This window comes from Seriola aureovittata, chromosome 8 (genome assembly GCF_021018895.1).
Source record: "Seriola aureovittata isolate HTS-2021-v1 ecotype China chromosome 8, ASM2101889v1, whole genome shotgun sequence".
NCBI classification, from domain to species: Eukaryota; Metazoa; Chordata; class Actinopteri; order Carangiformes; family Carangidae; genus Seriola; species Seriola aureovittata.
In genome coordinates, this window is record NC_079371.1 from 19,918,740 (window position 1) to 19,930,286 (window position 11,547).

General features: G+C 42.5%; 1 long non-coding RNA gene across 1 annotated transcript; it reads right to left on the reverse strand.

The window, feature by feature from the left end:
• Positions 1-2,009: 2,009 nt before the first annotated feature.
• On the reverse strand, positions 2,010-9,599 carry LOC130174038 (uncharacterized). The gene is made up of 4 exons (XR_008828530.1): positions 9,482-9,599; positions 9,059-9,161; positions 8,735-8,900; positions 2,010-2,217 (listed from the first exon to the last, which is right to left on the reverse strand). It is a non-coding gene; the product is annotated as an uncharacterized LOC130174038 (long non-coding RNA).
• Positions 9,600-11,547: the final 1,948 nt, after the last annotated feature.

Sequence of the window (11,547 nt, forward strand, 5' to 3'; positions counted from 1 at the left end):
GCACTGTTGAGGAGTACCATATGCATTTTGCATTTGTTTTTGTTTGGAAAAAAAATTGCAGAAGAAGGAACTATTTTCTGATTGTGGTATAAATAAAGCACATGATATATTTAGAATTGTTGAAGTTAATTAGCCAGCTCATGAATTAGTGGTTGGGTCCAGATCAAACCAACATGTCACAGATGCTTGTGAACCTCAGTGCCATGAGGTTACAATTGTAGGATGTTTTGGGATATTTGTTGTTAACGATGTGTGTTCTACAGTTAGCGGTAATTGATTGCTGTGATGGTGTGTGTTGGAACATGTTGTATTTTTCCGTAAGGCCAGCGGCTGAGAGGGGGCTGGGCCGCTGCAGCAGATGAAAAGCCCTCTAGGACCGTCCAACCTTCCCAGGAATTCCCAGAATTCCAGTTCCTAATTATGACATCCGCGGAGCAGAGGCCCAACAACCCCCCTCCACCACCCCAACACCCATTACAAACGCACACTTGCGTGAACACATGCACGCGCACAAACACATGCACACATTCCAATTACCCCTCTACTAGCATCATCCCAGAGGAGAGACCCAAAGTGACGGAGAAATGGAGGGAGAGGATGAGGGGCCTCAGAACACAAAGAGGAAGATGAGAAGGAGGAAGAGGAGGTAGTATGTATGCCAGAGAATGACTTAAAGTTGGTAGTTCAGTCATTGCTATTTGCCTTTGTGTCTCTGCAGGCATTTCGAAGGTATGGCGAGCTTGGCCCAGTTCCTGGAGATCTTTGGGGTCAAGTACGAGATCTTCTCAAAGGTAAAGCAAAAAACAATCTCCACATTTGAGGGATTAATACTTTGTACATGGTAGCTAAGCAGCTTTTGTTAAAGTCTGTACCTCAATTCATGAGGTTTTGGGTCAAACCTGCAATAACTTTTTTTTGTTGTGGCCACTAGGGGTAGCGGAAACAAGCTCCAAACACAACACTGAGATAAGTCTGCAAGTCCACTGTTAATTTTTAGAGCTTCATTGCTAAAAACTGTTTCTGCAGCCAAAACAGTGGTATGAGAGTGGTGAGAGTGACCCAAGCAGAGAACCCAGATATCAAAATAAATCCAGCCCATACTTGGGCCACATGCTTGTGTTTCCTCTAACACGGAATACACCTAGTTCCTCGGCCCGAGGCTGGCCGATATACAGCTCTATTGTCAGATGCTACTTCCACATCTGGACCAATTCGGGAGAACACACAGAAAATCTTCCTGCTGTTAGCCAGCACCAGAGGATAACAGCCAGAATCTGCCCAGACATGGTAGTATATGGGTCAAGGACCCAGGCATATGTTAGGCCTGAAGTTTCATTTAAAGCAACACTTTTCAAGAACTATATGAAAAATATTCAAATTCCTTAAAAAACATACTTTCTAATTATAAAGCCTCTTGTTCCCACATTTCCCATTCACATTGAGCCGTTTAGAGCTGATTAACTGTGTTGTCAGCCTGGCTTAATGTACAGCCTCTTCACTTCATGCACCATAAATGCTTTGGGATACAAATTCTGTGGTGTGAGTTGTGGGAAGTACGAACTGAGCACGGGTGTTTCTGTTTGCTCTGTACATTTTGTTCCTTGGGGAAATCTCACTGATTAAGTGCTACTATTTTGACAATATGTCAACTCACAGGGAGTGAAGATGAATTTATGTACTTGGCAGTTCTGTAAACAGCATTGCTGACCAACATGTTCCCAACCTCATCCCAATACCGTCTGAAAAAAAAAAAGGGGGGGGGGGGTTCAAAAGACTGCCTATTTTAGTGCTGCTGTCAGACTGTAAAACTGTAATGAATCATTTTAATTAAAACCCATGGAGTGCCCCGTCTTTTTTCTTTTTTAATTTATCTTCTAAATAATCTTTGGTGTAGCATCAGTGAGTGTGCACGAATTGTCTGTGACACAAATATACCAATACCTAAAATGTATATGTATGGTTCTTTATTTTTAGGATCAAGCCCCTTGCCAGACTACTCTGAGTCGCCATGGGGATAAAAGGGCCCTTTATTAGAGATGGCACACAGGGGTCCTTCATAAGGCCCACATGGGCACTTTATAACATCTGACATAAGCATTTGTGAGTGTGGTTACCAATGCTTGTGGTTCCACCACTGACGCTGCGTGGCTGATGGAGTCCAGTCCTTTGGGGTTGGAAGGCACACTCTTACCCACTTTCTCTCTCCTCTCCACTGCCCTTAAACCAAGAGAAAGAAAAAGGGAGAAAGAAACAGACGGGATAAACATAGACCCAGAAGAAAGACAAAAGGGGAAGGCAAAATCTTGTGATGCTGGACCAAAAACACACAGAAGCAGTTGCATAAACACCATGAAGTTCAGATGAAAGCTCTGAGGTGGCTTTGGCCAAAAAAAAGAAACTACTAATCATTGTTAGCCAATATTATATTAGTCTGCTTTAGAGGTGTTGGCTGACTTTATTAGTTGTTACATAAAGCAACTCTCAAATGGCTCACATGGGAGTTTTCAGGTCCTCAGCCCTTTTTGATAGCATGGCATCTTTGTCAGTGAACATGACCATTACAAAAATTATTCATATTACTTTTTTTCCGATCTGTCACCTCTTTGGTTCAAATTGAATTAGGTTTAGGTAGCAGCATTATCTCTACTGTTATAGAACGATCATGGATTGGGTTTAAATACGGCTAAAAGTCTATAGCTAAGCTAGCAGCAGTGGGAGGCTATACATACAGGCGCAGCAGTGCTTTGAGCTAAATGCTACCTTCAAAGGAGTAGCATGCTCACAATGAGAAATTTAACATGCTGATGTTTAGCAGGCATACGTTTACCATGTACACCAGCTTAGTTTTACATTTTAGCATGCTAATAATTGCCTATTAGCACAAAATACAAAATACAGCCATACAGACATCAATTAGTCAACAATTAAAGTAATGTACAAGCAAAACTTTTATCAGATGGTGGTGCTAGATAATAAGTAACGGGATGGCAAAATCACAATTATAATTCATCCTGAGGGGGACATGAATGTCTGTAATATATTTAATGGAAATCCATCCTGTACTTCTGAAGGTATTTCACACAAAACCAAAAATAAGACACTAACTGAAGCGTTAAGAAAAATGTCTGGACATCTTCATGTCATTAGGATTCATCCTATGGGAACCATGAATGTTTGTACCAATTCCTTTGTTTGTTTTTGTGACCAATTAAAAAATATAAGGTACAATGACAAATGACTAATACAGTAAAAGATACAGAGAAGTTACATGAAGAATGTACCTGTGCATTTAATCATTTCTTAACCTGAACCTACAGTCCGTACCAAATTTTGTGCCAATCCATCCAGTATTTGTGGAGATATTTCATTCAGGACTGAAGTGGTTGACCGACTGACCAATGGACTGACATTACCATGTCTAGAGCCCTGCCACCAGCATGGCTAAAAACGTGTTGGTTAAGGTTAGAAAAAGATTGTGGTTCGAGTTAAAAAAAAAACACGTGGTTAAGTTTAGGGGAAGATTATGGTCATGGTTAAATAAAACAAAGTTCACAGCTGGTAGTAAACGGGATGCAAACAGCAGTCACTGCTGTCGAAGCCCAAAGATCCACACAGACATCTTCCCTTGGACGTTTTACGGTACTTGAACAACATCACGCTGCTTCCACCTTTGCTTCTGACAAACAACAGTCATAATTCGCATGGCCACACGAGGTCCTTCTCAGAAAATCATAAACATGGGTCATTTAAGGCATTTGAACAAACAACCAGCGCTGTGATTTTTCGGGTAAAGAACAGTCTCCAAATTTAGCCAATGTCTTCCAGGTCAGGAATGTTAGATAACCTGATACCACTTTTCAGGCCATGCCTTAGTGTTTGTGTTTGTAACTGTATGTGTGAACATTCCTTGCATGACCAAGCATCAGAGCTGAGTGCACAGAGGGGGGTCAGTGGAGTGCTTGTAGATCAACTCAGTGAACTCTGGTAGGCCGGCTCATCCTTCATCATTACCTTGTGCTGAAAGATCACTGTAGGAAAGAGGGCGCAGACTGCCTTCATTCGTTTGTGTGCACACAGAACACACTTTTATCCAGCTCACAATCCCTTATCTATCCCTTAAATCCTTACTTATCCATTGCCTCTGAGCACCTTTTATTGAGTCATATAATAAATCAGTTCTTTATGTGGTTGGTTGGATTTCAAGACAAGTTATTTTTTCTTATGTCTGAACCAGGGTTTCTTAACCTCTCTGACCTGAATCTTATGTCCTCAAATTCTGTATGTTATATAAGTCTGTTAAAGAGCATAGAGGAAGCTCAAAATAAATCACATGGACGCTTTGATGTATTTAAGGGTATTGTATTGTTATTATAGTTATTATGAGTGTATTGTTTTCACCTTGTGAGTCTGTGTGTGTGTCCTGGAGACACCCACTGTAGCGGGAACTGCTACAGAGGTGGTTTTGAATACTTTGGCAGGTGTTTATATGTCTGTGGACAGATTTTGTCAACGCGATAGCATCACAACCATACAAAATACAGTCACGAAACAGGTGTAGTTGAGACCAAAATGAAGGCCAAGTTTGGATAAAGGTGTGCTCCAACCCATGAGCACTGAGTGCCCAAGAAATAATGTAGCAATGACTCCTGAGTACTCATGGGTCCGAACATCAACACGTTGACGGGCGTCGGTGTGATCCCATCACAAAATGGTCTCTAGTTTTTCATGTAAATATATCAGACATCCATGTATCAGTTTGACAAATCTTCTGTGACCTTGTTTGCATATTAAGCAACCACAAATAGCATCTCGACCCCAAGGTTGATAGCTCTGGTGTAAACATTTGAAGCTATGCTCCTCTTGTGCAACAAGTTGAAATAAACTGGACCTGTAAGTACTTGTTGCAATGTTGATGTCTTCCTCCAGTGTGAACCTCTTGTTTGGCTCTGCACTCTCTATCAGGGGAGACCGCATGGCATAGCGAGACATTTTTAAGGTCCAGGGAGCCTCAGCGCAGCGAGGTGCAGCTTAGTTTTTTAATGACATTGCGATGGTGGGCGCCACTCATCTTCATGGTTGTGGATTCCAACCCCCAATCTGATGATTACGCTGTCTTGGCCATTCCAGCGTGCGTAGTCATACCTGTGGGTTGGATGGGAGCTGCAGTCAGCTAGTGAATAGAAGTTGAGTGTTTATGGTGTGAGAAGCAGCTCTGGGGTCTAAATGTTGGTCTTAGTGGAGTCTGTCACGGTAGGTTTGGTGAGAGAGGCAGAGAATGGCTCCTCCGGTGCCTCTGTGGTTATAAGCTTCTGTGGTCGGTAGAGATTCTGGGATCTCGACTGCGGTGTCACATGATTCGAGTTAGCTTAAACTTATATGTCTGTGGGCTAATGCTTCTGGTTAACAGCTAGCCAGCCTATATGTGTTGTGGGTTAGATTTAGCTGCTAACCCAAAGCCAGGCTTCTTTGTGAGACCTAAGCTGGATGAAGTTGCTGTGTGGGCTCTTTGCTGGTTGAATGTGCGCCGTTGGTTTGGGTTAGAGGGAGTTGGCCTGAGGAGCTGAGGATGTAGCAGACATGCACAGTGGTGGGAAGTATGTGGTAATTATTGTGTTCAGGACTGCCATCTGTCAACTCTCCCCTTCTAGATATTTACTGAACCCACATTCCTCCTGGGTTAGTGGATGGGATGCACTTTGTACTGTGTGTGTGTATGTGTGTGTGTGTGTGTGTGTGTGTGTGTGTGTGTGTGTGTGTGTGTGTGTGTGTGTGTGTGTGTTAAATGCATGCAGTACACAAAGTGGTGCATATGGTGTGTACACCAGATTCAATGCCCTGGGCCATCTTCCATCATAATACCTCATTGTCCAATTCTTCTTCTCTCTCTGTCTTGCTGTCTTATTTTCTCATGGTTTATATCCCCTCTAAAGATTCAGTTTGTCTTTTTGAGTTATTTACATTTTTCCGAGACGCAGTTATTCATTGAATATACAAATATAACTCAGTCTGTTTATGTGTTGTGTGTATGTTAGATTCCAAATATTCTCCTTGTAATGATGTGCAAGGCATTAGGTGCATTAGTTGTGCCTGTCTGTGGACAGAGGGGGTGAATGCTTTTCATTAGAAAAACAAAATCCTTTTTGCATTTTGGGTTTGTATAGTGCGCGCAGTCTTTCCAAGAAAAACAAATATGAAAATCTGCTCGGTTGAGTTTGTCTTCACTGTTTGTTTTAAGTGTACCTGTCATGGTATGAGCTGGCTTCACCTCCGCTGATACAATCTGAGCACAGCTCTTGGCTTTGCAAATGGAAATCTATCAAGAACTCAAACGTGGGCATTTGAGATTTCAGTTTGTGCTCGATAGCAGGTAGAAATCGATTAAAAGTTTGAGTTTGAACTGATTTGACTCTGCATGGAGTGATGAATAAATGAATATAGATAAATAAAGACTTGTGCTTGCCTCCCTCTCTGTCACTTTCTGGCTCTATCTCTCAGTCTGATAAATGAACAGTGGTCCTGGTCTCAGAGGGGAGTAGATTTAGTTACATCGCCTGTGGAGCCAGAGCTGATTTGGGGGATTATTATAATCCAGTCAGCTAACAAAGATATTTTTTTACCAAGAGCTGACAAAGCCTGTAAAACGGTTGCGATGCAAATGAAAATTATGCACAAGAGAGACATATGGGACAGAAGGAAAGGCCGACAGGGACAGGCTGAACGTGTAAGACAGGCAGGAGATGATGCAAGTTTCACCAAACCTCTCTCTGGATGATCTGCCTCTCTAGGTACGAGAAATGCACATGCATGTGCAGCTGCTTTGGTCTGATGATGGTTTCTTACAGCTCCACATAGGTCTACCTACCATCCCCTCTCACACAGGGACGTGCGGTGATGTCAGAGGAACGACTTATGTCTGAGAGCTGCTCTTGGCAAACAGCCAGACAGGTCGCTCAGTAAACACAGCACAGGTCCCCTGCAGCATGTTTGATGTCTGAAGTATATACAGCAGGCAAGGCCTGAGCAGTGGTCTTGGCTGTCATGGTGGGACCCTCGAAGGAGTCTGTGTTGTTATAGGAAAGGTCCCAAGCCACGGCATTAGCTCTTATTCCCCACAGCCACTCATGACAAACCAGCAGGCCTCAGATGTGGCTTTTCCACACACACAAGAGCAGAGTGGTTCAGACTAATATTTTATAGACCTGTAAAAACAGCACCATAAACAGAGGCTTCAGTGAGTAACACATGGGGGTCTTGTCCTGTAAACCAACAACTCAAAGAGGCAATGATTTCTGTGTATATGTGTGCATGTGTGTGCAGCCGTCATGACGCTGAGTGTTTAACCCCCATCTGTAAAATTAGGTGTGTGATTCTATGTATGTGAACTCAGCGGTTTATAAGACCTCGCGGTAAGGTGTTGCACATCTATGGCGTTCAGTGTGGATGTAGTCTCCTTAGCACTGTGTCAGCCATGGCTTTACTGACATCTCAGCTTTTCCTTGAAGTTCTGTGTTTCTCATGGCAATAAACTTTATTTGTTGGCTGCATCTCCCACTGGCTTGACTTGCAAAATCACACTTTCCTAAATCAAAAATTCCAGTGAAATATAGTTCTCTGAAATACTGTATGGCGGAGCCTTCCCAGAATATGTTGTTCCTAGAAAACTGGGTGCTAAATCTCAGGAATGCATCTGAAACCAAAATGTGGGCCAAATGGTTTCTACGAAAGCCAAACTTGGAAACACAGTGACACCACGACTTTTTGGACTATCAATAGACAGCATTATGGTGGGAGATGGGATGGGGAGTTGCCCAAGGGCAGTAGGAGGAGGGGGCGTCTTATAATGATCATGTTGCTCATGATTTGGAGTACTGAGGGCATTGATCCCCTGAGCGCGCAATCTTCCTTTGCAATCTTAATGGACTAGATGGTGGGCACTGAGGCCAGCATTGTTTTCTGAGTCACACGCATGCACACACGCACGCACACACTACAGCGCAAAGCCAAGCATGAGTGCCACCACACATGAATGGAGATAAATGCAGTGAGTGCCTGAGGTTTCCAACGTGGCTGTGTTATATGAGTAAATGATTAATCCGCATAGTTGGACCCTGTCTCCTGTCCGCAGCGGCATACTCCAAGGCCACACAGCTGGTACCAATTTGCGTGCCCCCGCCACATCGTGATCCAACTGCATGTGTAGGAATCATGGCTTATCGCGGCAGTAATTCACTCCTTCCTCTCATGCTGAGGCTATTCTTGGCTTTTCTGCCTCTTTATTTTTAGTCACGGCTGCTTCTCTAGGTCATTGAAGTGGTTTTGATGTGGTGTGTCAGCTCAAAGCAATGGACCCTGGGTCCTAAACTGTCATGAATCACCTTTGGGATGCATGTTTAATCGCAGTCACAACCTCTCTGACAAACACAAAAACTGCTTTGTGTTGCTTTGTTCCTCTTAAAAGTTGCAGATGTTAGCAGTCACCTGGATGGGGCGGGACCAAAAGTGGATCTGTGTTTTTTCGCTCTTTCGTGTGACTCTTTGGGTGTACGTTTACATGTAAGAGTATGTGCGTGTTTGACTCAATCCCTCAGTGCATCAGGTTTAAGTATCTTGCACAAAAGAATCTGGACCCCATTAAAGCTCTGGCAAATGAAAACACAAATAAAAATAGACTGGACAGTCTGATAAATCTTCACTTGAGCGTGTCTTCTTTAAAGACATCAAAGTGGTCACTCACAGGACATGTGTTGTATTTCCAGGCTGCGGCAGACACTGAGGTGACCTCACAGGAGGACGGATGGCCCCCGGGCTCCTCATTTGATGACCTCATTCACCGTTCGGCGGGAAATGAACCTGTCTCCCCGTCCTCTGTGTCTTGGCTCATCCTCTGGTTCCTGGGTAGACTGAGAGCCACAGGGAACATGGAGTGCATCCCAGATTAACATAATGGAGTTAATTGATCAACTAAAGTTCAGTTGGGGGACAGTCCTTGAATGCACTCGCTCCTTTTCAGTTACTCACTGAGGTCCAAGATTACCTCACTCCATTCGTCGCTTCATACCTGAATCTGAGCTCTCGAATCACATTGATAGTAATGACAGGTCCCTTTGTCTCTTTCTGTTGTCTTTTCTTTGTTCAGCTCTCTTATTTCTGTTGGGCGCAATCTGGACACAGAGACCAGACTGTTAGCTTCTGCTCTGGAGATTTCCACAGATATTAAAGAAAAAGTTTGAGATTTTAAGAAATACACTTATTTGGCAATCATGCCAAAGTTAGATGAGAGGATTGATACCACTCTTGTGTCTGTAGATACAAAAATACCAAGATAAAGTCTGGTTAGCCTTGCTAGCATACCTAGCATTTAACCCCCCATAAAATTACAATTACAAACCTTTTCATATTACATTTTTGTACAAATTAAACAAACTAGGTATAGGCTAATGTATTAATGAGCTTTAGAGGTGCCGTTCATTGATTTTCTTACCTTCAGACACAGCCAGACTAGCTGCTTCCCGTTTCCAGCCTGTATGCTAAGCTAAGCTCTGCTAGCTGTAGCTTCACACCCAGTGTACAGGTGTGAGAGTGGTATCAATCTTCTCAGCAAACTCCTGAAAAGAAAGCAAATAATTTCCCAAATGGTTAAAACTATTTTGCTTCAAGAACAAATTAGATGACAGTCACTGGAAAGTTTACAAGTAATACAATTGATAGTTATCTTAACGTTAGCCCCAGTGACTGGTTCTTACGGTGAAGTTGCAAGGTTCACACACTCCAATTCAAACTCAAAACAATAAAGCAGCTAAAAGGAAACATTATGTTAAGACAACTTGTGAACTACTGAGAGTAGCAGTAGCAGAAACACTGGACAAGTCTCTTAACTGAACACAGAGACAAAATCAATATGAACCCCTCTTGTCTAACTCCTGGTAGGATGTGAAAGGGAGCAATCGTGAAGATTAGTAGGATTACTAACTGTAATGTAGAAATGTGTTTCATTTAGAAAGCAGTTTAATAAAAAGATGTTGCCTAACTGACGTATGGGGATGACAGAATAATTATGCAGGTAAAAAAAAAGGTAAAAAAGGTTTAAAAAAAAAATCAAAACTTATGCAATTTTGCACCATCATGACTTTTATCCAGTGACTGTACAGAGATTATAATGCGATTACAAAAGCAAAGCCTGGCCTCTGTTCTGTAGAGCTATTCTCAGGTGTTGAACTCCATCTTAATTTCTTCTAACTATTCTCAACTATTTTACAGCAATAATACAGGAGTAGTCTGTAAAATGTAAGACCCGGTCAAAAGCCTTCTGTGTTCAAGCTTGGAATGGACTCCGACCATCCTGGGAGCTGAAACCGTGTTTAAAAACCTCAAGTGACAACAGACAGTCAGAGAAACCCAAGTCTTGCCGAGTCTTCATGTCTGCTGTCAGAACACTTTTGTTTGAATGGCATATATGGATGCTGTGCCAAGTGTAGTCTTCGTGTTGCAAGCTCTCTCGCTCCTCTGTACACACAGATACAAATGCGGATATACACATATTCACACACAGAAACACACATTCCACCATGATACCATATATTATACATCACTACAAACTTCAGCACCAGATGAGGGAAGTGAATCGCTTTAAAGAGACTCCCTACTGTGAGGGTGCTCTATGCTTGGTGGTGAAAATAAGGTTTCCACTCTCAACCCATTAGCTATAAGACTGATGTTGATGCTTGAGCTGACTCCAGAACTGTCATTAGGCTACTTTTATATGGTCTGACCAAGTGCCTCCAGGGGGTATTTAGCCAGCTGCCTCTTACATGGGTGAGCCAAGGCACTGTTCATCCTTAATTTTGTCTTCAGTATTGATGCCACTTTGACAGATAAAAGGTGGAATGAAGGTTGAATATAGAGAGCGAAAGTAAGAAGGCAAAAGCTAAGATACTGATCAGTTTTCACAGCACAAACAATGAGCTTTGACAAAGATTGAGGGAGAGAAAGAGAGATACATGGTTTGAAAAAGTGTGAGGGATGAACTGAGGTAACCTCTTATGCCCTCCTGCTTACTGGCTTATGCAGATCAGTGTTCCCTCATTAAAATATCTCCACAGGATGAACCTCGTCCTCAGCTTGGGGAGCAACAGCAATCTCTTTAAAGGCTTGATATCAGCTTCAAATTAGCTTAATAATGTGTGTGCATGCATGCGTGAGTGTGTGTTTTTGCAGCTGCAGGGATACATGTGTGAAAATGTGCCCGTGTAAGAGAGAGACAAGCTGAGAGAGGGTTACTCAAGGTAGCTCCTGTTGTGGCAGATAAGCTGCCACCGGCTATTCAGGGATTTGCCAAGATGCCATTTTTTATTATCAGAGTAACTGTTAATTACTCCTAGGGAGAAAAATATTGGAGGAATATTGTATTAGGATTGTCGGTGCAGGTGACATGACAGACACTTTCTGATTTCAGTCTCATCGATCATTTTGTGAATGTTAAACCATAATAAAGGCTTATAAGTTATAAATTATGTATTTCAAATTACAAGTAATATCTTAGTGATGTTA